Source organism: Anastrepha ludens, chromosome 5 (assembly GCF_028408465.1).
Source record: "Anastrepha ludens isolate Willacy chromosome 5, idAnaLude1.1, whole genome shotgun sequence".
NCBI classification, from domain to species: Eukaryota; Metazoa; Arthropoda; class Insecta; order Diptera; family Tephritidae; genus Anastrepha; species Anastrepha ludens.
In genome coordinates this window covers 15,122,608-15,146,134 of record NC_071501.1, presented here as the reverse complement: position 1 = coordinate 15,146,134, position 23,527 = coordinate 15,122,608, and the positions used below count along the sequence as shown (strand labels likewise).

General features: G+C 40.2%; 1 non-coding gene across 1 annotated transcript; it reads right to left on the bottom strand.

The window, feature by feature from the left end:
* Nucleotides 1–10,291: 10,291 nt before the first annotated feature.
* LOC128865488 (U2 spliceosomal RNA) lies at nt 10,292–10,485 on the bottom strand. Its single transcript, XR_008454822.1, has one exon. It is a non-coding gene; the product is annotated as a U2 spliceosomal RNA (small nuclear RNA).
* Between the last annotated feature and the right edge of the window lie 13,042 nt (nt 10,486–23,527).

Here is a 23,527-nt window from a genome sequence, read left to right as displayed (position 1 = left end):
GAACTTTCTAGTTTGTGACAAATAAGTGATAACCGTGGGGGCCACATGCAGTAGTGCGAAATTGCCCAGAAAATTCAATAAAAGCAAGAAAAATCGTGTCGACTTTTGCAAGCAACGGTGCCGTGATACACCTTGTGGGGCCAACAACTTTATTGAGGGTAAGTGATGGCGTGTCGGGGGAAAAAGAATACTACGCTGTGGTACCTATGGACGTTAAACAAATTTTTAACACAGGGACCTTGCAGCGTATACTAAAAACCATTATAAAAGTAGGGACTCCTAGTTATATTACTAGAATTGGAAGTTATTTTTCGAACCGTAAACTAAGATTAAGAAACGACAAAACGACAACGGTGGTAATAGTGGCAAAACACATCCAAGAAATTGAGAGGATCCCCAGGTCATTAAGTAGGGTCAAGGCTTTGTGGACGACCATGAGCCTGGAATTAGCTGAGCGCAAAACTGATGTGGTTTTAATAAGCAGCAGGAGGGTATTAGAATCCATGAAGGTAAAAGTTGGGGCTGTAACTATCAATTCAAAACCCGACATTAAAGACCTAGGGGTGATGATTGATAGACGTCTTAACTTTAAAACGCAAGTAGAATACGCTGTGAAGAAGGCACCGTTTGTGCAGTCTTTTCTGGCACGTATAATGCCAAACGGTAGCCCTTAACATAGCATAAGAATACTATATAGTAGGGTTGTCAGCTCAGTCCTTTTGTACGCGGCACCGATCTGGGCTGATGCAATGAACCTTAATAGCTACGCAAAAAACTGATAGTCATCTATCGGCTAAGCACTTTGCGGGCCATCTGCGGCTTCCTCACAAATTCTGTCGCCTCATCGTTCTTAAATGCAGGACTAATTACAGTTGATATTCTGTCTAAATAAATGCAAAGATTATTTATAAGGTTATCCGAACTCGACGACGGAGCAATGCGTAAAGGAATCGCCGCAGAAGAACCCCTCCCGAAACTTCTAAAACTTTAACACATTGACTGCCACGTCGGCCATATATGTATGTGTGACACTGTACTATGCGGTTTACGCCACGTCGGACACATATGTCCGACACGACTATTATTCTCTCTCGCCATGTCACACAACAACGATTGACGATAAATATGATTTTATTGCAATAAATATATGGCTTCCCATGAAATTTCTGTTGTAGTGGCTTCGGCGCAGCTCAAAAAACAATTGGAAAAAATTGGTTTTGAAAAAAAAAATTAAATTCATTTTATTGCAGTAACAAAAAATTTTTTACATATTATTTTTACAAAGTATTGTAGTTATACAAATGAACCCATTAAACTTGTTTGTGGTGATTCCGAAAGCTTTCTAAACACATGAATGGCTCTTGGTGACAATCCGGGCAATACGTGTATACTCTTTTAGCCTTATTTCTGGCTATCTCCATTCCTTCCATTTGTTTTATTCTGGAATAACATAAAGTACATGTTCGACGTAATTTTGTATTACTTGCACTTGGTTTTATTTCTAAAATATGAATATTGCCTGATTTTGGCTTCATATGTTTTTCTGGCTTCTGCAAATTTAGAAGTGATGAAGTAATTTGTTCTCTGTGTTACTGGTTGATGGTTGGTCAATGTCAGAAGCTAATGCTTGTTCGCCATTATCTTTAGCTTCTTCTATCATTCTTGGACTGTGTTTTGTGGACAGAATCCGTACATCACGAGCATCGCGCCATTTCAGTACCACAATTCCATTTTGATCTTCTCTATGAATTACCTGACCTTTTTCCAATTTGGCATCAAACACTTCTTTGGGCATATATTTTTTGTTTGCTCTTGGTGTACCCACAACGTGTGTATTTTGTCGTAAAAAGGAAAGTGCCAACTTATAGCTTGTATAGAAATTGTCAACGAACAGTGTTCTACCTTTATTTAGTAAGTCCTGCGAAAGCTCTTCGCAAACTGATCGTCCCAGGCCAAGATTTCTTGCGTAAACCTCTGACTTCCCTCAGTAAATCTTACTTGCCCATGTATATCCTTCTGTAGAACATAGCTTGAATAATTTTATGCCATACTTATGGGCTTTGTTTGGAATATACTGTCGAAATAATAGGACTATCAATAAGTTCGTGCGGTTTTACAACAGATGGCGTAACTTGATTATTATTCCATCGATCCACATTTCCAAACATTCATTGGAGAGCTACTGTCGTAAGGCACAAACGTCAGTATAAGTTTTTTATTTGAAGCGTAAACAACAATATTTTTACCACACTTGAAAATGTCGAATTTCGTGCCAAATAATGTGTTTTTGCGGGGAATTCTTCTTCATTATTTTAATATGAAGAAAAAAGCAGCCGAAAGTCATCGTATCATGGTGGAAGTTTATGGTGAGCATGCTCTATCTGAGCGAACGTGCCAGAAGTGGTTTGCACGCTTTAAAAGTGGTGATTTTGGCTTGGAAGACGAAGAACGCGAGGGTGCGCCGCCAAAGTTCATGGATACCGAATTGGAGGAATTGCTCGATCAAGATCCGGCTCAAACGCAAGAAGAGGTTGCAAAAACTTTGGGAGTTGATCAATCAACCATTTCCAAACGTTTAAAAGCCATGGGAATGATCCGAAAGGTAGGCCATTGGGTGCCGTATGAATTGAAGCCAAGAGACGTTGAACGCCGTTTTATGGCATGCGAACAACTGCTTCAACGGCACAAAAGAAAGGGTTTTTTGCATCGAATTGTGACTGGCGATGAAAAGTGGGTCCATTACGACAATCCAAAACGTCGGGCAACGTATGGATACCCTGGCCATGCTTCAACATCGACGTCGGCGCAGAATATTCATGGCCTGAAGGTTATGCTGTGTATCTGGTGGGACCAGCTGGGTGTTGTGTATTATGAGCTACTGAAACCGAATGAAACGATTACGGGGGATGTCTACCGACGACAATTGATGCGTTTGAGCCGAGCACTGCGAGAAAAACGGCCGCAATACGCCGATAGACACGACAAAGTTATTTTGCAACATGACAATGCTCGGCCACATGTTGCACAAGTGGTCAAAACATACTTAGAAACGCTCAAATGGGATGTCCTACCCCACCCGCCGTATAGTCCAGACCTTGCGCCATCCGATTACTATCTCTTCCGATCGATGCAACATGGTCTGGCTGACCAGCACTTCCGTAATTACGATGAAGTCAAAAAATGGATCGATTCGTGGATTGCGGCAAAACCGACCGAATTTTTCACAAAGGGAATCCGTGAATTGCCAGAAAGATGGGAAAAAGTAGTAGTAAGCGATGGACAATATTTTGAATATTAAATTTGTAACCATTTTACGTCAATAAAGTTTCAAATTTCGAAAGAAAACCGCACGAACTTATTGATAGTCCTATTACTAAGCGACCCCTCCACAAGAGTCTCATCAATTACAAAATCCTCAGCTGGGTATAAAGTTTCTTGGTATTTTTTTTGCAACATATGTATAAGTGTTTGAAATTTTCCAGTCCTATCCCCTTTTGGAATGGTTTCATTGATGGCGAAGTGTATATTTGCTAGTATTAACTCAAAACGGTTCCGCGGCATTACCTTGGGCGCTACATTAAAAATAAATAAATAATTGGCGCGTACACTTCTGTTAGGTGTTTGGCCGAGCTCCTCCTCCTATTTGTGGTGTGCGTCTTGGTGTTGTTCCACAAATGGAGGGACCTACAGTTTCAAGCCGACTCCGAACGGCAGATATTTTTACGAGGAGCTTTTTCATGGCAGAAATACACTCGGAGGTTTGCCATTGCCTGCCGAGGGGCGACCGCTATTAGAAAAATGTTTTTATTAATTTTCCTTTCACCGAGATTCGAGCAACGACCTCTCTGTGAGTACCGAATGGTAATCACGCACCAACCCATTCGGCTACGGCGCTACATTGTTCTCATAAATTTCACTTGTAGACCAGTATGATGGAATACTACCACATCGAACAAGACCCATCCATAATACAAGTCCCAAGAACTTTTTCATTTAATCGCTATTAGTTGGAGTCCATTTTTTCATTCGACTTTCGCGTGTTAATTCTTTTGCAATCAGTTGTTGCTCAGCGTATCAATTTGTTTCTAATACGATGAGATTGATTATTTCATCGTCAATAAACAAACGAAAAACATCAAATGGGGTGACACTTTGTGGGACATCTACTTGTAGGCCTGATTTTCCCGAAAAAGTAAATGTTTTATGACGACCTTTATATTCAGACCAGACAGCATTTATAATTTGGGGTTCACCTGCGACCCGATTTTCTTATTCTTCATCGCTTTCTTCCCTATTCTCTTCTAGTGCTAGGCTTTCAAGAACTTCTTCTATATTATTTATGACTTCCTCATCTTCTTCACTTTCCGAAGAGTATGCTGTAGGATTATACATAGGATCCTTTACAGAGTCATCAGAGCTATAATCTTCATCTTCTTCACTTTCTAGAATTGCGAGTATTTTTTCTAACTCAGTATCTAATAAAAATTTTCTTTTCGACATTCCGTAACACAAATATTATCAACCAATATAACGCGATCAAGTCTTCTTGTTTACTGAGCATGTAATAAGCTTTGACTTGTTTCTGTTTGCAAAAATAATGGATTCAAACATCAAAATACATTGTCGTCATATAATGTTGTTTGGTGTTTGTTTGCAAAAACAACATACTCCCAATTGTTTTGTTTTTGCAAAACGAAGTAGAGCTTGTACGACGACGATGTATTTTGATGTTTAGCCAATGTTTTTGTCGTGCATATATATATGTCCGCCATGGCCCTGAGTTAAAAAAAGTCGGTAGGCCCCACGTCGAACAAATGTGTGTGACATACTAATTAGTTAAAAATTGCCTGTTTCTAAGCAGAAAATATTACCAGCACTACTCTAAATTCCAATTTTGACGTCTCTGATGAGATTAAAAAAAAAAAATGCTGTGGCCGCAGAGCATCTTATTTGCTGAAAGTGCCTTGGCAGTCAATGTGTTAAGCGGAGAGAATATCGTGGATTTCATGCTGAAATCAGTTAATATCTGGAAGAGATTCTGCTCGTATGTAACACAGATTCATAACGACCTATGAGGCGCAGAGTTTCGCAGGTGTCAACAATAATTAGGAGCCTTGAGCTAACCAGCCCCGTGAAGTAATCCCTTTTTGGCAGATCTGCGGGGAGAGTGGTGGATAGTGGAGAGGTCTTTAAATATGTAGTATGTAGGTGTAGCTGTAAGGATGCAAGCCATGCATACTGCTATGCCGGTATAAGCAATACTCAAGACAGTTTTCTCTTCACGAGCGTCAACTCAGAAAAAAAAACAATATGTGATCCCCGTGGGGGTTACACGCAATAGCGCGAAATTGCCCAAAAAATGCAATAAAAGCAAGAAAAATCGTGTCGGCTTTTGTAGACAACGGTGAGCAACAGTGCCTTGATGCGCCACGTGGGGCCGCTTTATGTGACAAATGACGGCGCATAAATGTGTACATCTAAGTACATAAGTACATATGCATATATATAAATTGCAGACTAAATTTTTATCTATACAACAATAACAATCTGTAAGTTGCAGAGCACTATGCCTTACAAAAATACGCCAAAGTTGCTGTGGTGACCTTGACGTCCGATTAACACATAAACATGTAAGTACTTACATACATACCTATGTATTAATGTATCCACGTAGCTTTACCAAACACCTAACACGCCTTGCGTACATATATGTACATATATTTATATATCATACAAACCTTATCCGGCTGATGGTGCTGGCAAGGAAAAAAGTTGTGCAGTGTTAGTAAATGAATTTATGTATATAAGAAATGTGCGCAAAGGGCATACATACATACATACTAGTGCATAGATGAGTGTTTGAAAATGTGCAGATTTTGATACATACATACGTACATATGCGTACTTGTGTACTTATGTATATATTACTGGTATGCGCTCTTAAAGCATTTATTCGTGAGCTGTTGTCAGCATGCCCGTGAAGGTTTGTAAGTTTCTATAGACCCGCTACATGGCGTTGGAGGCAAGAGGCTTGAAAAAATTGTGTTCACGGCCCGATTTGGCGCATATGCAATAATAGACGAGCTCAGTGAAGATATATACATACATAATTAGAAAAAAATGTGGGCTCTATTAATTGTCCGTGATAAAACGTACTAGGGCACACAAAACATCGCTTGCTCGATTAAAGTTTTATAAGGAAATAATCAACTATTCGGCAGCGCTCTCATTTTGTTAGCAGGTGGCCTCTCGATCTACAATGATCGGACCGGTTGTAGTTGAGGAATACAATACTACGTATCAACATATCCACGCTTTGATCTGAGCCTATTAGTTGGCTTATTTATTGGAAATGAATGTCTCTTGTCGCAATTGGAAAGAGATCCCGCTCAATGGCGATAGTGACTGAAGAAAATATTCAAAACATCATTAAGTTGTGATTTATAGCAGAAGAACTACCGCCCCCGGCACTCGAAGTGTATCCAACCGCTGCGCTAAAAAGGGACTATGTTGATGAATAAAAACGAATTTTGGCAAAAAAATGTGTTTTAATTAATTAGGCATACACATTATTGAACGAAGTGTTAGTACTGTGATTGCAATAAATTTAGCTGGAAAATCACAACCAGCGATTGTTCGTGAGCTCGAGTACTTTAAAGTAAAGAAATGTTTTGTTTATCGCACCACTACTCGTTATAATGATACTGGTAGTATCGCGAAACGTCGTGGAGGTGGTCCTCAAAAGACTACAACGTTACGTGAAATGGTTCAAAAAGTGAAGAAGCGACTTGAGCGAAATCCCGGACGAAGTGCCAATCAAATGGTGAAAGAACTGAAAATATCTGACCGTAGCATCCGCCGCATATTGAAAAATGATCTCAAAGGCAAGCCTTACAACATCCATCGGACGAGAATATTTTTCAAATTCAGCAATTCGTAAACTCCCCAAATGATAGGGTTTATTTGACCGACTCTTCGTATGAGAATTTGAGCCATCGATCGGCCAGCAGGAGGCAGCACCCGCCACAGGTAATGGTTTGGGCCACTGTAAGCGCAGATGGGCGCTCTCCAAACGTTTTCATCGAGCCTGACGTCAAGGTAAATGCGAAATATTATCGAGAAAGTATTGTGGAGGTTGCTTTGAAGCCATGGGCAGACAAACATTTCGGTGGCAGAACTCGGCAGCATCTCACAAAGTTCGAGTTAGAATGGCTAAAAAGCAACGTTTCCAATTTCATAACGTCCACACATTGGCTCTCAAATTCACCAGACGCGAATCCGATGGATTATTCTCTGGAAAATTCGCTTTTTTCGGCTTCTAACTTCTGGAGTGTTGTGCGAGGTGACTCCCCTTTTCACATTGCTTGTGGTGCTGCGGAAAGCTACGAAATGCACAAAAATCTAACATCCTGACACATGGCAGAAACCAATGGAAGCATCTTATTTTGTTTCCTTGCTCATCCGGATAAACATAGGAATGCTATACATATGTATATTTAAATAGCGGGTGTATACATACTCCTATACCGAAGGAAGGATATTAATACGATTCTGAATCGATTGCCATTCTGAGCTACAGTCAGGCGGCATTCAAGGTGTTGTCATGCTTTAACGTTAAGTTCTCATTAGTCGTTGAGTGTACCGAGAAATTAAATTTGCTAGGAAAGTAACAATTGCTTCGGCGCACATCGGAGTTTCAGAACACAGGGGTATAATTGGGAACGAAGTAAGTCGGCTAGAGCGGCTGCGGCCTAGTTATTGAAAAGGGCCCGAATCCTGTCCTGCTATGGAGCAACACTCTATCAAGGAGCAGCTTAAAAGCGAAGAGCTAAGTCTCAGAGACGTGAGCTGGCATTAAATCATGGCGATGTTCTTACTAGGGGGGCTTAATGAAAGGAGATTTAGCCAACTCACAACCCTTCCTAAGGACAAAGTGAGAATGCTCACGCTCGACTTTTTTCTGCGACCAGTCCCCAGTCGACCAGATTCCAGCACACGTTTTTCACGAATGTGATGTTATAGCGCAAAGAAGGATGAGATATTTCGGCAGGATGCGCCCGAAGGAAAGACATAGGTAACGCTCAGCCCAACCCAGTTCTATTTTAGGTTTACTAAGCGAACTGGGTTTGGAAGAGTTACTCAAATGCAAATCTCATTTTCATCTATTCATTCCTAATTCGATACATGTCTCTGCTTAAGGAAGTTTATTCCAAGAGCTAATCTCAGTTATTTGTCAAAGTATCCATATACACAGCCACACTACCCGATATACCGTGAGCTGCAGGTACCGCTTATATTAGCATGCCTAGTACACACATACATACACATCTGTACATACGCTTTCACTCTATTATTGTATTATTATTTTATTACTAAAGCTATTACAAACCACGTAAGCCCTGGATTAATACACCCTCACCTTCACAACCATTCCTTGCAAGCATTTTAGCTACTGATATTAATTATCTTTTGGTATTTTTGTTCCTGAAACCAATTAACGAAGTAATTAAGCAGAGTTGCGAATGTAGAGATGAAATGTGTGAGGACTCAAATGAATATTTTGTGGCTTGCGAGGAGGTCAAAGGAAGCACAAGCGTAATTGGGCAACTAACAAGCTCGAACTAATTAATTAATACGTAATACATATGCACATACATACATATGTAGATATACAAAGATACACACATTTACATTGTATGTATGACAGATTAAATTTCTATGCTATAATGCTGATAAACCTAATAATACCTATGTACATACATATATAAATACTTCTGCGGATACAAAAGAAGACACACTAATGTACATAGAAGAATATGAAGTACAAATGAATACATATGTCTTTTGTGTCAAAGTGAATGCATTCAGGGGGGGGTTAGGGTTTGCACTTTCAAAAAATCGATTTTTTTTGCCTTATCTTATTATTCAACATTTCAAGAATATATTCCCAAATTTTAAGCCGATCTGAGAAAAACTTTTGGAGTTATTGTCCAATTAGTCTCGCGTCATACCTCTGACAGGTCCGAGCGTTCGGGAAGGCAGCGCGGCTGACAAGTAGGTATACAGTCTATTCGTTTCTATTGTTCAGATCCATTATCCGTTCCGAGAAGATTTTCCCTAGTAAAGGTAGGAAAGAAATATTTTATATGTACCTATACGTACAATATACACTGTACAATATTTTAAAACGAAAGACGAGCGTCAGTTTGTCGCTGAACGTTCGATCGCGTGCTTGTGATTTTACAATTTTGTTGAGAAATTTTACTGTGAAACAATGCCGAGATGTTTCATTTGCAGAATCGCACCGAAAAAATTATCTGGCAGCAAACAAATTGTTGAATTTGCATCGTACGTTGCTGCATGCACTTTCAACGAAGGTGCAGGTGCTTTTCTCACCTTTCTGTCAGATATGAATGCCAGCGTCGGCCCAAGCGCAGACGAATACGCAAGATTGGAGGACAGCTGCCGCATTGACAGGGCTGAGATCCAAGCTGTTCAGCAGAGCAAAGAAGTCAGGATCAAACGAAGACTAGAGAAAAGGGGCTGAAGACATCGAAGTTGCCACAGGAAGTCTACTTTAATCGAATCTACCGGAATCGATGATTCTGTGTAGGTAAAAAAAAAGTGTTTTCTTCACTTTTAAGCTTTCAAACTTTTAAACGCGTTTTTCTCAAAACTACGAGTACTTTTTGAAAGTCGGTGATCACTGCCATTTAAAAACTATTTGACCGATTCATTCTAAACTTGGCACACATTTTCTTCATATAAAATGCCTCCTCCCATCGTTTAGTTTATTTTTTTTTTTTGACATGAAGGGGGTTTCCCGCCCACAAAATGGCGGAAATTTTCGTTGAAAATAGAAGTTTTCATTTTAGACCGCCGCCAAAAATTTTTAAACGAAGAAAAAAAAAAAAAAATACCAGTCTAACGGTTAGACGGGATAGAAGTGAAACCTTCCGTAAAACAAACTGAGAGAGAATGAGACGAAAGCAGCATTAGGGGCGGGATAATTATAGGTTCATTATAATATTGCTATAAAGTTCATATTTTATTTTCTTCATTTTATTATTATTCATCCTCAATGTTTTCAATTTCAACAAATGATACGAGTGGCTTATGATAGATAAAATATGATACAAATGCTTTGGTCTCGATGTTGTCAAAAAAAATACCCAAACGGACCGAAGAAACAGACTTACAAATTTCTTCCATTTTCGTCTACTTGTATTCATATAAAAATTTATGTCTCTTCCCACCAAAGCTAAATGTATTAGTATATTTCTTCTTGTATTTATTCAAGGCCGAAATCCCGACGGTACTGCAATACCGGGCCAACCCGTGGCAGAGGTGCAGCAAGCCCCTAAAACGCTCCGCCCATTTCCAAAAATCAGTTTAACGTTTGTTGTCCTCCGAGGGCGGATCTATCAGATGTTAAGATGATAAGAACAGATACCACACTACCTAGTCAATAGATTTTCTAATAAACCTTTTGAGAATTACACGCTCACAAAAATTATTTATATCAACATATAATATAACGCTTCGTAACTAAATAACTTTTAGGCCAGCGACGACAGCATGGCGCGGTAGCCGAGCGACTAGCAATGTGAGCTTCCTATCCAAAATCCTTGGTTCGAATCACAAGAAAAAATAAAAGTTATTTTTATTTAGTTCGTCGCTACGTTTATATCAACATATAATATAACGCTTCGTAGCCAAGAGGGTCGCTTTTTCGTTTCACTTTTCCTCAAAACACTCCCAACGATTCTAAAGAAGTTTTCACTTCAATAAACGGACAACGTTGGAGGGAAGATTTAATGATACTTTGACTGCATTAGAATTGGTTTTGTTTCAGATAATTTCCGACTGAGATACAGTGATCACTGCAAAATGTTTTTTTCGAGACATTCCAGGACATGGTCTGTCACCGGCTTATTTTTAAGTATTTCCGCATGAAAAAATTACAGAATATAGTTAAAAGTATGCTTAATAATAACAAAAGGTTTAAATAAATTTGCTCAATCCATATTTAAGAGAAAAATTCCCAAAAATAGTGTTTTTTTTCCGCTGAAACCCTTACCCCCCCTTCAATCTCTCTTCTGAAACAAAAAGGCCAAACTTTTTATAAAACGATTCATGACGTCTTCTTTTTATCATCAAGTGCTTTTTCAAGGGTTAGAGAGATAGATAGATACTTTATGAGGCTTGCATTTCGATCTCATGGCCTTGTGTACCCTCTACTCATTACAGTATCTCATCCAATTTCAGCTCCCTCATTAAACTCAGGATAGAGCTGGGTTGAATTGAGAGTAAGTGCCTTGCTTCTGGCTGCAGTTGGCCAAGATGTCTCAACCTTTTCCGCGCTATAGCGTTGCACTCCAGGGGAAGGTGCATTGGAGTGCCCTGAGATTGGTCGCAAAAACGACAGGAGTCCGTAGACCAAATCCCTATCATGTGCAGATGACTACGCAGTCTGAAGTGAATGCTTGTGAGCATGCTCAGATTATCCTTGGGAGGGGTTATGAGTTTTTTAAACTTCTTCTGTAAGATTTCGTCTGAGGTAGCCCCATAGTTTGGTGACAGCAAACCTCCCTTTGCTTGAGCTCTTCACTCCTAAGCTTTTCCTTCCTGGTGGGTTGTAGCATAGCCAGCAAACCTCTCTTAGCTTGAGCTCTTCACTCCTAAGCTTTTCCTTCTTGGTGTGTAGTACCATAGCAAGGAAGGGCTCGGGTCCTATTAAAGGCGAGGCCACAGCCTCTCTCGCCAATGCATCCGCTATTTCCTTCCCAGTTCTACCCACAGGGAGTCCTGTGACCCAAATTAGTCGGATGTGATTACGCGTTCCTAGAACATTAAGTTTTACGATACATTCAGGGATCAGTAAGGTCTTGATCTCACAGGTCGATAGGGCCATGAGTGTCGCCTGACTGTAGCTCAGAATGGCAATTCACTCAATTCAGAAATTTCTGTCCAAGTTTAGCTCTGTACATAGACAGATGGCATGCATCTGCGTTTGGAAGATGCTTGGAAAACTACCCATCGAGCGTTTGGTTCTGGGGCCGTAGATTCCAGCGCATTTGCCTTCTGGGGTCTTCGAGCCACCTGTGTGCTAATGCAGGGTGCACTTCTGGAGTTTCTTTTCAAGTGCATGTCTACTCCAGTTTAACTTATCGTTCAGTTCAATTCTGCACCTCTTCAAATTTGATGGCTTTACTTGATATCATCCTTGTGTAGCTGGGCAAGAGGGAACTGCAGCCTCAGCACTTCCATGTTTTTAGACGACATCACTTTTCCTCTCTCAAAGCATTCCCTGGTTATATTCAGCAGGATACGCTTGGCTGAGTGCTGAATAAATATAGGAAGTGGCGTCAGCTCAAGTATCACCATCATAGAAGCTGTAGGGCAGGTCCGCATTGCTCCCGTGACGCACACGCATGCTGACCGCTGCAGCTTAGTTAGTGCTACCTACCGGGGGAGTGACTCTTGATGCCCAAGCAACCGCTCCATATATTACCATTGGTCTAATTGTCATGATGCACATCCATCTCAGGATTCTTGGGCTATAGCCCAGGTTTTTCCAGCTAGACGTTTGAGGATCATCTTTTGGTTTTCAAAGGTTAAGAACACCATACGGATAGCCTAAAATATTTCTTCATCACATTTCTACTCAGTTTTAGATATTTGAGTACCGGTATTCACATCGGGATCCCGAAATTTCGGGATTGATAATGATCTCAAATATGAGAAACGGCTGCCGCATTCGATAGAGAAGGTTTCCCGGTAAATAGTTGGCGCAAGTATGCCTCCTTTCGAGCGGTATCAGTATCGTTAATTAATAAAGGGTTTTCCAATAAGAGGTGTTATTCGCACGTAGCGCCGTCTTGCTGAAAATTAACGTTGTCCAGAACAATTCCGCCCATTAAAAATCGTTAATAATCTCTCGACAATTTTGCTTGTTGACGAAGCCACCGAGGTGGAAATGGGCCTCATCACTCAATATGATTTTTCGATGGAATTCCTGATCATTCTCATGCATCTCAAGGACCCAATCCGCAAAGGCTCGAAGGTTGTTGATGATCGGCCGGCTTGAGTTCTTGTGTTAACTGGACTTTATAAGACCCAAATTTTTATGCAAAATACCGTGTAATGACGTTTGTGGCATGCCTAATTCCAAAGAACTACGAGGAATGGACAAACCTGGTTTTTCTTCAACATTTTCGGCTACAACAGCAATATTTTCGGCTGTTCTTGAGCGACGACGTGCACGGGTTTTATCCTTCACATCACTAACTTGTCCCAACAGCTCGAATTTTTTCACCAATTTCTGTATTGGGGTCGAACAAGGTGCTTCACGATGATCCAAAAATGTTCGAGTTTTACGAACCGCCGCTGCCAAATTTTCACCATTTTTATAGTGAACTTTAATAATTTCAATACGTTGTTTAAGCGTGTATCGTTCCATTCTTCTTAATGGCGTAGTTCCTACTTGTCAAAAAAGTACAGCTTCATAAGCGACATCTACCGAAACATTCAAAATAACACCTGCTATTGGAAAACCCTTTAGATACACCTCGTAAGCCTACCAAAGCCAATTGCGCTTCATATTCTTCCGTCCGCTGCTGGCTACATGCATGCACCTGTATGCAGCAACCGGCGCCAATATAAACAAGCCACAAATTAATACTTTGGATGCCACAAACAAAAAACATTTCGCACACCTTCATATGGGAAGCTCTTCTGCTTAGGTGGCTCAGCCATGTTAAGTAACTGAATTATGAATTCTCACTCCATGTACCTACACATTTTTTAATGCTTCACTCTTTGCTTTGCTTATTTCGTTGACTGTCAAAATTAACTCCAATAAATTGACTACACCTTGTCGCTTTCCGCACTCGAACACAGGTGTGCACTATTTTTGCTGGCGTTTAAGTCTTTTTTTCTTACACTTCAACGTCGGCTTTGCCTTTGTGTAATTTAGCGTACGTCAAAGATTTTGCACATTGTAGCGGTGCACCGGTGTAACTGGCAACCTGTTATCCTGCGTAACCCAAAACTCATTCATTTATGGTGATAAAGACGAAATGAATGTCCCTGTGTGTACATGTGAGCATGTATGTGTCAATGCATGCGTGTGTGTGTGCTTGACAGATGCTATACAAAAGAGTCAAGCAAGCTTAAACGAATTTGCCCCCAGCGGCTGGGTTAAAGGATATTAATACCAATGCGACGGCGTAAACAGGATATGAAAGCAGCGCGTGTTGCCTGCAGGCGGCTGAATGAAGATTTTATGAGTCGTTTGCTTGCTAAGGAAAGCTGCACAAACAGGTGGAGCACAAATGTGGGGATAAAACAGCTGACCAGAGTGTTTTATGTGCGTATCAGAAATCGCTTCACATCCTTGAGGCTGTCGGTGCGCAACATATGTCCACATGGGGAAGCTGGTGCGCTTAGTTGGCGTTTCAAGTAGCGAAAAAAGATATGCACATAATAATGAAAATCAGATAAAATTTAATGATTTTCTAAATTGACAGTAACAGCTGAAACGCAGACAAAAGGATGTGCGTTCACGCCGAGTGGGGATTTTAGTGACGAATTGAAAGAAAAACAAGAAATGTGAATGAGTTGCGAAGTTTGAAGCTGCAAAATAAAAAAAAATGATTTCAAAGAAGAGTTAAACAGTGAATTAATAGGTCTATTTATAAGTTCGTGCGGTTTTACAACAGATGGCGTAACTTGATTATTATTCCATCGATCCACATTTCCAAACATTCATTGGAGAGCTACTGTCGTAAGGCACAAACGTCAGTATAAGTTTTTTATTTGAAGCGTAAACAACAATATTTTTACCACACTTGAAAATGTCGAATTTCGTGCCAAATAATGTGTTTTTGCGGGGAATTCTTCTTCATTATTTTAATATGAAGAAAAAAGCAGCCGAAAGTCATCGTATCTTGGTGGAAGTTTATGGTGAGCATGCTCTATCTGAGCGAACGTGCCAGAAGTGGTTTGCACGCTTTAAAAGTGGTGATTTTGGCTTGGAAGACGAAGAACGCGAGGGTGCGCCGCCAAAGTTCATGGATACCGAATTGGAGGAATTGCTCGATCAAGATCCGGCTCAAAGGCAAGAAGAGGTTGCAAAAACTTTGGGAGTTGATCAATCAACCATTTCCAAACGTTTAAAAGCCATGGGAATGATCCGAAAGGTAGGCCATTGGGTGCCGTATGAATTGAAGCCAAGAGACGTTGAACGCCGTTTTATGGCATGCGAACAACTGCTTCAACGGCACAAAAGAAAGGGTTTTTTGCATCGAATTGTGACTGGCGATGAAAAGTGGGTCCATTACGACAATCCAAAACGTCGGGCAACGTATGGATACCCTGGCCATGCTTCAACATCGACGTCGGCGCAGAATATTCATGGCCTGAAGGTTATGCTGTGTATCTGGTGGGACCAGCTGGGTGTTGTGTATTATGAGCTACTGAAACCGAATGAAACGATTACGGGGGATGTCTACCGACGACAATTGATGCGTTTGAGCCGAGCACTGCGAGAAAAACGGCCGCAATACGCCGATAGACACGACAAAGTTATTTTGCAACATGACAATGCTCGGCCACATGTTGCACAAGTGGTCAAAACATACTTAGAAACGCTCAAATGGGATGTCCTACCCCACCCGCCGTATAGTCCAGACCTTGCGCCATCCGATCACTATCTCTTCCGATCGATGCAACATGGCCTGGCTGACCAGCACTTCCGTAATTACGATGAAGTCAAAAAATGGATCGATTCGTGGATTGCGGCAAAACCGACCGAATTTTTCACAAAGGGAATCCGTGAATTGCCAGAAAGATGGGAAAAAGTAGTAGTAAGCGATGGACAATATTTTGAATATTAAATTTGTAACCATTTTACGTCAATAAAGTTTCAAATTTCGAAAAAAACCGCACGAACTTATTCATAGTCCTATTAGATTTTAAGTAAACAGCTGTAGAGAACTTCTTCAAGGTTTCGTCAGACTAATTTAAACTTAAATTTACATACCGATAAATCAAAAGCCAAATATTTTAAAATATGGTTGAACTCATTCAATGTTTTGCATAAGTGCGAACCATAAACATTTCTAACCCGCTCTAGGTAGAATACTACTGTGGGCAAAAAGTAAGGTGAATTTGGTTGTAAAAAGAAAAATCTTTATTTATTCTTGTAAATCAATTTCATCCCCTTCAAAATAATCCCCTCTCGATGAAATACACTTATGCCAACGATTTTTGCAATCCCCGATTCAGCTTTGAGGAGATACCTCAATCGACTCGAAACGGGTTCCCCGGAGTGGTCTCTTGAGTTTTGGGAATAGCCAGAAATCACACGGAGCCAAATCAGGCGAATACGGTGGTTGCGGAACGATATGCGTGGAATTTTTAGCGAAATGGTCACGAAGAACGAGTGCAGTGTGAGACGGTGCATTATCGTGATGCAAAAACCAAGAGTTCTTGGCCCATAATTCTGGTCTTTTTAGACGAATTGCTTCACGTAAACGACGCATAACGCTCAAAAAATATTCCTTATTAACAGTTTGGCCAGGTGGAAGGAATTCATAGTGCACCACACCACGAAAATCGAAAAAAACTGTCATCATGACCTTTATTTTTGAACGACTTTGACGTGCTCTTTTCGGTCTGGCCTCGCCTTTAGCACGATATTCGCTTGATTGGTCGGTTGTTTCAGGGTCGTAAGCATAAATACAAGTCTCATCTCCCGTAATGATGCATTTGAGCTTGTCCTGATAGTCTGAAAGCATTGTTTCACACACATCAACCTGACGACTCTTTTCCAAGAAATTGATAGTTTTCGGTACCAAACGAGATTTGATTTTTCGTACGCCCAAATGGTCTTTCAAAATATTTTTCACAGATCCTTCTGATATTCCGATCATATCAGTAAGGTCTTTAACAGTCAACCAACGATTTTTGAGCACTAACTCCTTCACTTTATTGACGTGTTGGTCATCTGTTGACGTCGATGGTCGTCCGGAGCGCTCCAAGTCATCAACACGTTCTCGACCCTCTTTGAAGTCTTTGTACCACTTATAAACATTTTTCTGCGACATGTTCGAATCCCCAAATGCCTTCTGCAGCCGAAATTTCATTCCGGAAACAAAATTTGATGGCACTTCTCTGCTCAATCAAATCAGACATTGTAAAAATCGAAAAATGCACTCTTGGTCGTTTGGTAAACACAAGCGTAAATATATTACTGATAATGACATTCACATGAAAGTTGGCCCAGTGCTGCCAACTCATGGAAAAAATAACTAGAGCGAAATTTTAATCCCGCGAAGTTTGACAAATAAATTCACCTTACTTTTTGCCCACAGTAGTAAATCATTACTTCGAATAAATCATTTTTTCGTGGTATGGAAAATTGAATGCGTTCTAAAAGTATAGGCGAGTCAACTGTCTCATTTATAATAGTAGTAACAGTACACTTCTTCTGCTTTATAACAGTAAACTTCTTCTACTTTATAACGATTTTAAGTCTACTACTGCAAATCTTGCATTATGAGAAGGAATCGGATCAGTGAAGTTCAACGAGCTGAGTGCAAAACAAAGAGATTTCTTTTGAATACGTTCAAGTCTATTGGTGTGGCACTGATGAGAAACGTCTCCAGACAAAGACGGCATACTCCAACTTGGATTGCTGACGCTTTCGATGCAAAACAAAGTAGACTACGCTGCACTCTACCCTTTCAACAAAGCAGGTATGTTTCCACAGAAAGAAGATAAAAAAAGAAAAGCTTTCGACCTTTGTGGGTTAGCAACGCACGTTTTTAAGGAACCGAGTGATTAACGTTGTCTACGAAAAGTGACTTATTCATGTGGAGTTGCTTGCCTCCCATCGGACTCGTCCCCAGGTAGCTGATAGGGGAATGCTGGGCAATATGCAGAGTAGGTGGGAAATAATTACTAAAACAAGCAAAACACCTGCTTTGAGGTGCTGTTAGAATTCTATAGGCTAGCAACCTACTTGACGGATATTTGACTTGCTAACGAATCGTCAACTACATTGCCTCGTTTGATGCCTTATACGTCAAATCGTAGTGAAAGGAACCTTAAAAAATAAATAATGTACTTAGATGACTCACCATCTGGCTACTGATAATATTGGGTTGGGAAATAAGTTCGTAGCGTTCTTACCGAAGACTTTTATTTAAACAAAAAAACAATAATTATATCAATAAATTAATCAATTATGGCGAATATCCATTGCTGTTTACAACCTTTTCCCACCTCTCGACCAATTTGTAGATGCCGTTCAACCAAAAATCCTCTGGTCTGGTGTCAAAGCAGTTGTTTAGTCAGCTTTTAAGGACCTCTTTGTTATCGAGGGAAATGCCCTTCATATGGTTTGATAGGGAGCGGAAAAGATGGAGTATGGTTTGCACCTAGTCGTTCAAGTCTTTTCAGTCGAATAGCCTCATTCACGCGGTGTAGCTGGTCACTGTAGAACTTCTTGTTCACCGTGGCGTTCTTTCCGAGCATTTCCGAGTGCGCCCTCCCAGGCCCACCAAACATATATAATGATCTTCTTTGCATGTAAAATTCGAATTCAGAAGGCCATCCGCTGTGGGACGTGTCATCGACGTCGGAGTCACCATTTTTGAACTTTGCAAACCAATTCCGTGCTGCAGACTCATCTATGACACCTTCTCCATATGCTTACGTCTCAAATATCTTTCGTTGAGCTCGTGAAGCGGCCAGGCTCACAGTTGTTCTGCAAGTCCTATTGAATGAAGGTGATTGCTTTTACCGCCAATTCATGACTGGTTTGGCGACCGTTCTCCTTCAAAAGTGATTTAATACTTTCTTCATCGAATTCAAAAAGCCTTCCACTGCGGGATGTGCCATCGATGTCAAAGTCGCAATCTCTGAACAGGTCGCAAACATCCTGGGCAGCTTCGGTAGGTTTTTGACCTCGATGAAAAGCAAAGAAGAGCAGGTGTCGAAAATGTTGAGCTTTTTCTCTTGGGTATTCCATTTCTAAGGCTCAAAACTAATAAAAAAATAAATAACTTAAAAATATAATTAAAATAGTTTTGTAGAGCAGAAAGAGTTCTATCCAATGAATACTTACCCTTTGCCAAACAGCAAACAAATCGTTGGAAAATAAAAGAAAATATAAGAACACTATGAACGTATTCCCAAACCCACTATAAATAAATATACATTTTTATCTGCCTATTTTTGCTGCTATTTACGGATATTGAAATCAAGTTACAACAACAAATTACTGAAATGCCATATGTCTCATTTTTTAACTCCGCAAATTGCAAAATAAAACTGTCAACAGTCAATTTACCCAAAATAGCAGATATCAATAGCCGCATTGAGGCATTGAATAATAATAAAAATAAATATCGTATTTGTATGGCGTTGATTTCAAGCGGAAATGCTCGAATTCGCGGCAAATAAGCAAACGGTAAACTTTTGTAATGAATTCCAGATTCATTAAAAACCAAAAAAAAGAAGCGAAAAAAAATAGTATATTATTTTATTCACACACTTTATTGAACATTAAAAAAAGACAAATAGTAATAAAAAATTAAATAAATAAATGCTTAAATTTTATGCCTTTTTTGATGGCCACCAATCAAACGTGGATGGTTTATTATGTAAATCTCAGAACACAAAAGCCAGCGTTGATATGTAAACATTATCAAGTACATTTATATAAAATAATAAAAAGTAATAAAAAGCAGTAGTATGTGGGAATAAAAATTATAAAAAAGACGTTTATATGTATGACACCTCCGCACTTGTCAAAAATTGTTATGAGTGATGACCCGCCGCTGCTAAACTTCAACCATCAGCAAACTTCACATCATCATTGGCGTCCAATTGAGGAAATTGAACAAACTACTACAATGATAATGGACATTTGACTTGGTTGTATAGTATGTATGAGAATACAGGGTGTTCCAAAAGTAAGCTTTTATTTGATTTGCTCAATTCATAAGCTTAACAAATTCAGGGGACATTGGAGGGAGTACTCTAATATGGGCGAGATTTGCATATAACTCATATGAGTTCGCACCGACTAGTGATAAATTAAGGTTTTGGCGATAAAATCTTCGCTACCAACTAATAAAAAAGTGAAGCGAGTAGAAAAGTCAATTCATTTGGGTAATAAGTTCATGGCGTTTTTATATTTTCTTTTATTTTACAAAAATTTGTTTGTTGTTTGGCAAAGGATAAGTATTCATTCGGTAGAACTCTTTCTGCTCTACAAAACTATTTTAATTATATTTTTAAGTTATATAATTTTTTATTAGTTTTCAGGCTTAGAAATGGAATGCCCAGGAGGCAAGAATCAACATTTTCGACACCTGCTCTTCTTTGCTTTTCATCGAGGTCAAAAAGCTACCGAAGCAGTCCGGGACGTTTGCGACCTGTTCAGAAATTGCGACTTTGACATCGATGGCACGTCCCGCAGCGGAAGGCCTTTTGAATTCGATGAAGAAAGTCTTAAATCACTTTTGAAGGAGAACGGTCGCCAAACCAGCAATAAATTGGCGGTAAAAGTGAACGGCGATCCTAAAACTATTCTCAGTCTACTTCATTCAACGAGTTTTACAGAAAAAATGGGAGTCTGGGCGCTTCACGAGCTCAACGAAAGATATTTGCGACGTATATGGAGAAGGTGTCATAGGCGAGTCTGCAGCACCGAAATGGGTTGTAGAGTTAAAAAATGGCGACTCTGGCGTCTAGGACACGTCCCGCAGCGGAAGGTCTTCTAAATTCGATGAAGAACGTCTCAAATCACTTTGGAAGAGGAACGGCCCCCAAACCAGTCGTGAATTGGGGGAAAAAATTAACTGCGATCATAAAACGGTTCTCAATCATCTTCATTCAATGGGATTTACCGACAAATTGGGAGCCTGGATGCCTCACGAGCTCAACAAAAACAAAAAAAACAAAGAAAGTCGTCTTCAAATTGCTTCTTGGCATCTCGCCCGCCATCGAGCAAAATGCGGTCATAAGCACCAATTTTTGTACCGAATCATCACGGGAGATAAGAAAATGGTGCCTCTACATCAATATGAAGCAAATGGAGCAGTGGGTGGCTCGGGGAGATACGCCAAAGCCAAGAGTCAAGCCGGATCTTCATCCAAAGAAGATCATGATATGTGTTTGGTGGGACTGGGAGGTATGGTGCATTGAGAAATGCTCGAAAAGAATGCCACGGTCAACAAGGAACTCAACATTGCCCAGCTACATCGCTTGAATGAGGCTATTCGACTGAAATTACCTGATCGACATGGCAAACTATACTCCTTCACGACAACGACCAACGTCAGACCTCATGTTGCAGAAGTCGTCATAGCCGCACTCCAAGAGCTCGAATGGGAGGTCCTCCGGCATACGCCGTATTCTCCGAACTTTGCATCGACCGATTACCATTTTTTCCGCTCCCTGTCAAACCATATGACCGCCGTAGCCGAATGGGTTGGTGCGTGATTAGCATGCGGAATTCACAGAGAGAACGTTGGTTCGAATCTGGGTGAAACCAAAATTAATAAAAGCATTTTTCTAATAGCGGTCGCCCCTCGGCAGGCAATGGTAAACCTCTGAGTGTATTTCTGCCAAGAAAAAGCTCCTCATAAAAATATCTGCCGTTCGGAATCGGCTTGAAACTGTAGGCCCCTCCATTTGTGGAACAACATCAAGACGCACACCACAAATAGGAGGAGGAGCTCAGCCAAACACCCAAAAAGGGTGTACGCGCCAATTATATATATATTTATTAAACCATATGAAGGGCGTTACCTTCGATAACAAAGAGGTCCTTAAAAGCTGGCTAAACAACTTCTTTGACACCAGATCAGGCGATTTTTGGCGGAACGGCATCAACAAATTGGTCGAGTGGTGGTAAGAGGCTGTAAACAGCAACGGTGAATATAAAATTGATTTACGTATTAATATAATTATTGTTTTTTGTTTAAATAAAAGACTTCGGTAAAAACATTACGAACTTATTCCCCAACCTAATACAAAATTTAAGTTTATAGATAATTTCTAACGCAGGAAATACAATTAAAGAAGTGATGCAGTCGGTTGGGTTGGGTAAAATAAAATTCAAAAGTAAATTAATCGACGGTCGGTCAACTTCCAAACTTTCACCGGCAGACATTCTGATTTCTTCAACAACTTCTCGACTGACTCTGGCTGCGGTTAGTCCGTTTTACTACCTTCGATGGATACAGTTCGCCGTTCGACGGGTCTACCATTTTACATGCACAGATCTACCAGGCTGGTGAAACGTCTCTCAAAAGGTGATCCAAAGGAAAGGTAACCCAGTGGGCTCCTTTCGGGGATATCTCGATAAAATATGCCACTACTTCTTCTACTTTATGTCATCCTCCCATGGGACTTTAAGTCTGAAATCTATTACTAAAATTAAGCCATAACAAGCCACAGAATACTAAAACAAAATTTTTCTGAAAAAAGTATTTGTTTTTTTTGCTTGATAGCAACCACCTAAGTGATTTTGGCCGAGTTCAACAAAGGACGCTAGACATCTCTTTTTCGTCGCCCACACACCACCGTCGTCGTTAGACAAACTAACCTTCTCCGCACAATATTTTCAACGCAAAGGGAGCCTTCATTTCCCATTCTTATCACCAGCAATTACCGCATCGAATACTTTCGATCGTTTTGCAAAAGTTATTTCGAATTTTTTTTTACGGCCTACTAAAATTTGCATGTCCCAGCCTAAGACTTGCCAATCATTTCCAAAAAAAATTGTATTTTATTCAAAATCAACACCGGCCCTTGAAACTTAATCACCCTTTATAAGTATGCCCGTTCGCGTCGGTTGCTATGCAGGCAATCAAACACCTATTTATGCATTAACTCACTTGTCAGTCCAACAGACGCACCGGCACTTTGCTGCCCATTGCGTGGTTCTTGCATTTAGGGTGCATCGCGCGCCCAAACTATCATATTTTTGTCCGTTGTTACGGTGCTTCTTGCCCAAAACAAAAAAAAAAAACGGTTGATATGCCACGAATGCCAATCAATATGCAGTCAATGAAAAATGCATTTCTAAAAGCAAAGTTAATATAAAAAGGAAAAAAGAGAAAAAAAACAAGAAATTGAAAATTGAAAAAGGCAGCTTTCGCAGTTGGAAAACCTTACCAAGTACAGGAACCTTGACGGGAATGGTTGGCATTCATGGTGAAGGTCGGCTCGTGGCTTCAAAACAAGCAGCAGGAGTGATTAATAACAGAATGAAAGAATATTAAATACTCTTCGGCGCATAACTTTCAATGAACATTGCGTTACCTAAACTGTAGACACGCAGACAAGCGGGAAATTTTTCTTTTCAAAGTCATTTGCATAATTTTAAGCTTAGCATGCAATGCAATGGAGCGTCTGATCATACCGGGGCGCATGGAACGATTTTCGAATGAAATTTCTTCTTTTAGAACGGAAGTTATTAGTGACTGCGTGTACCGGCGGCGAA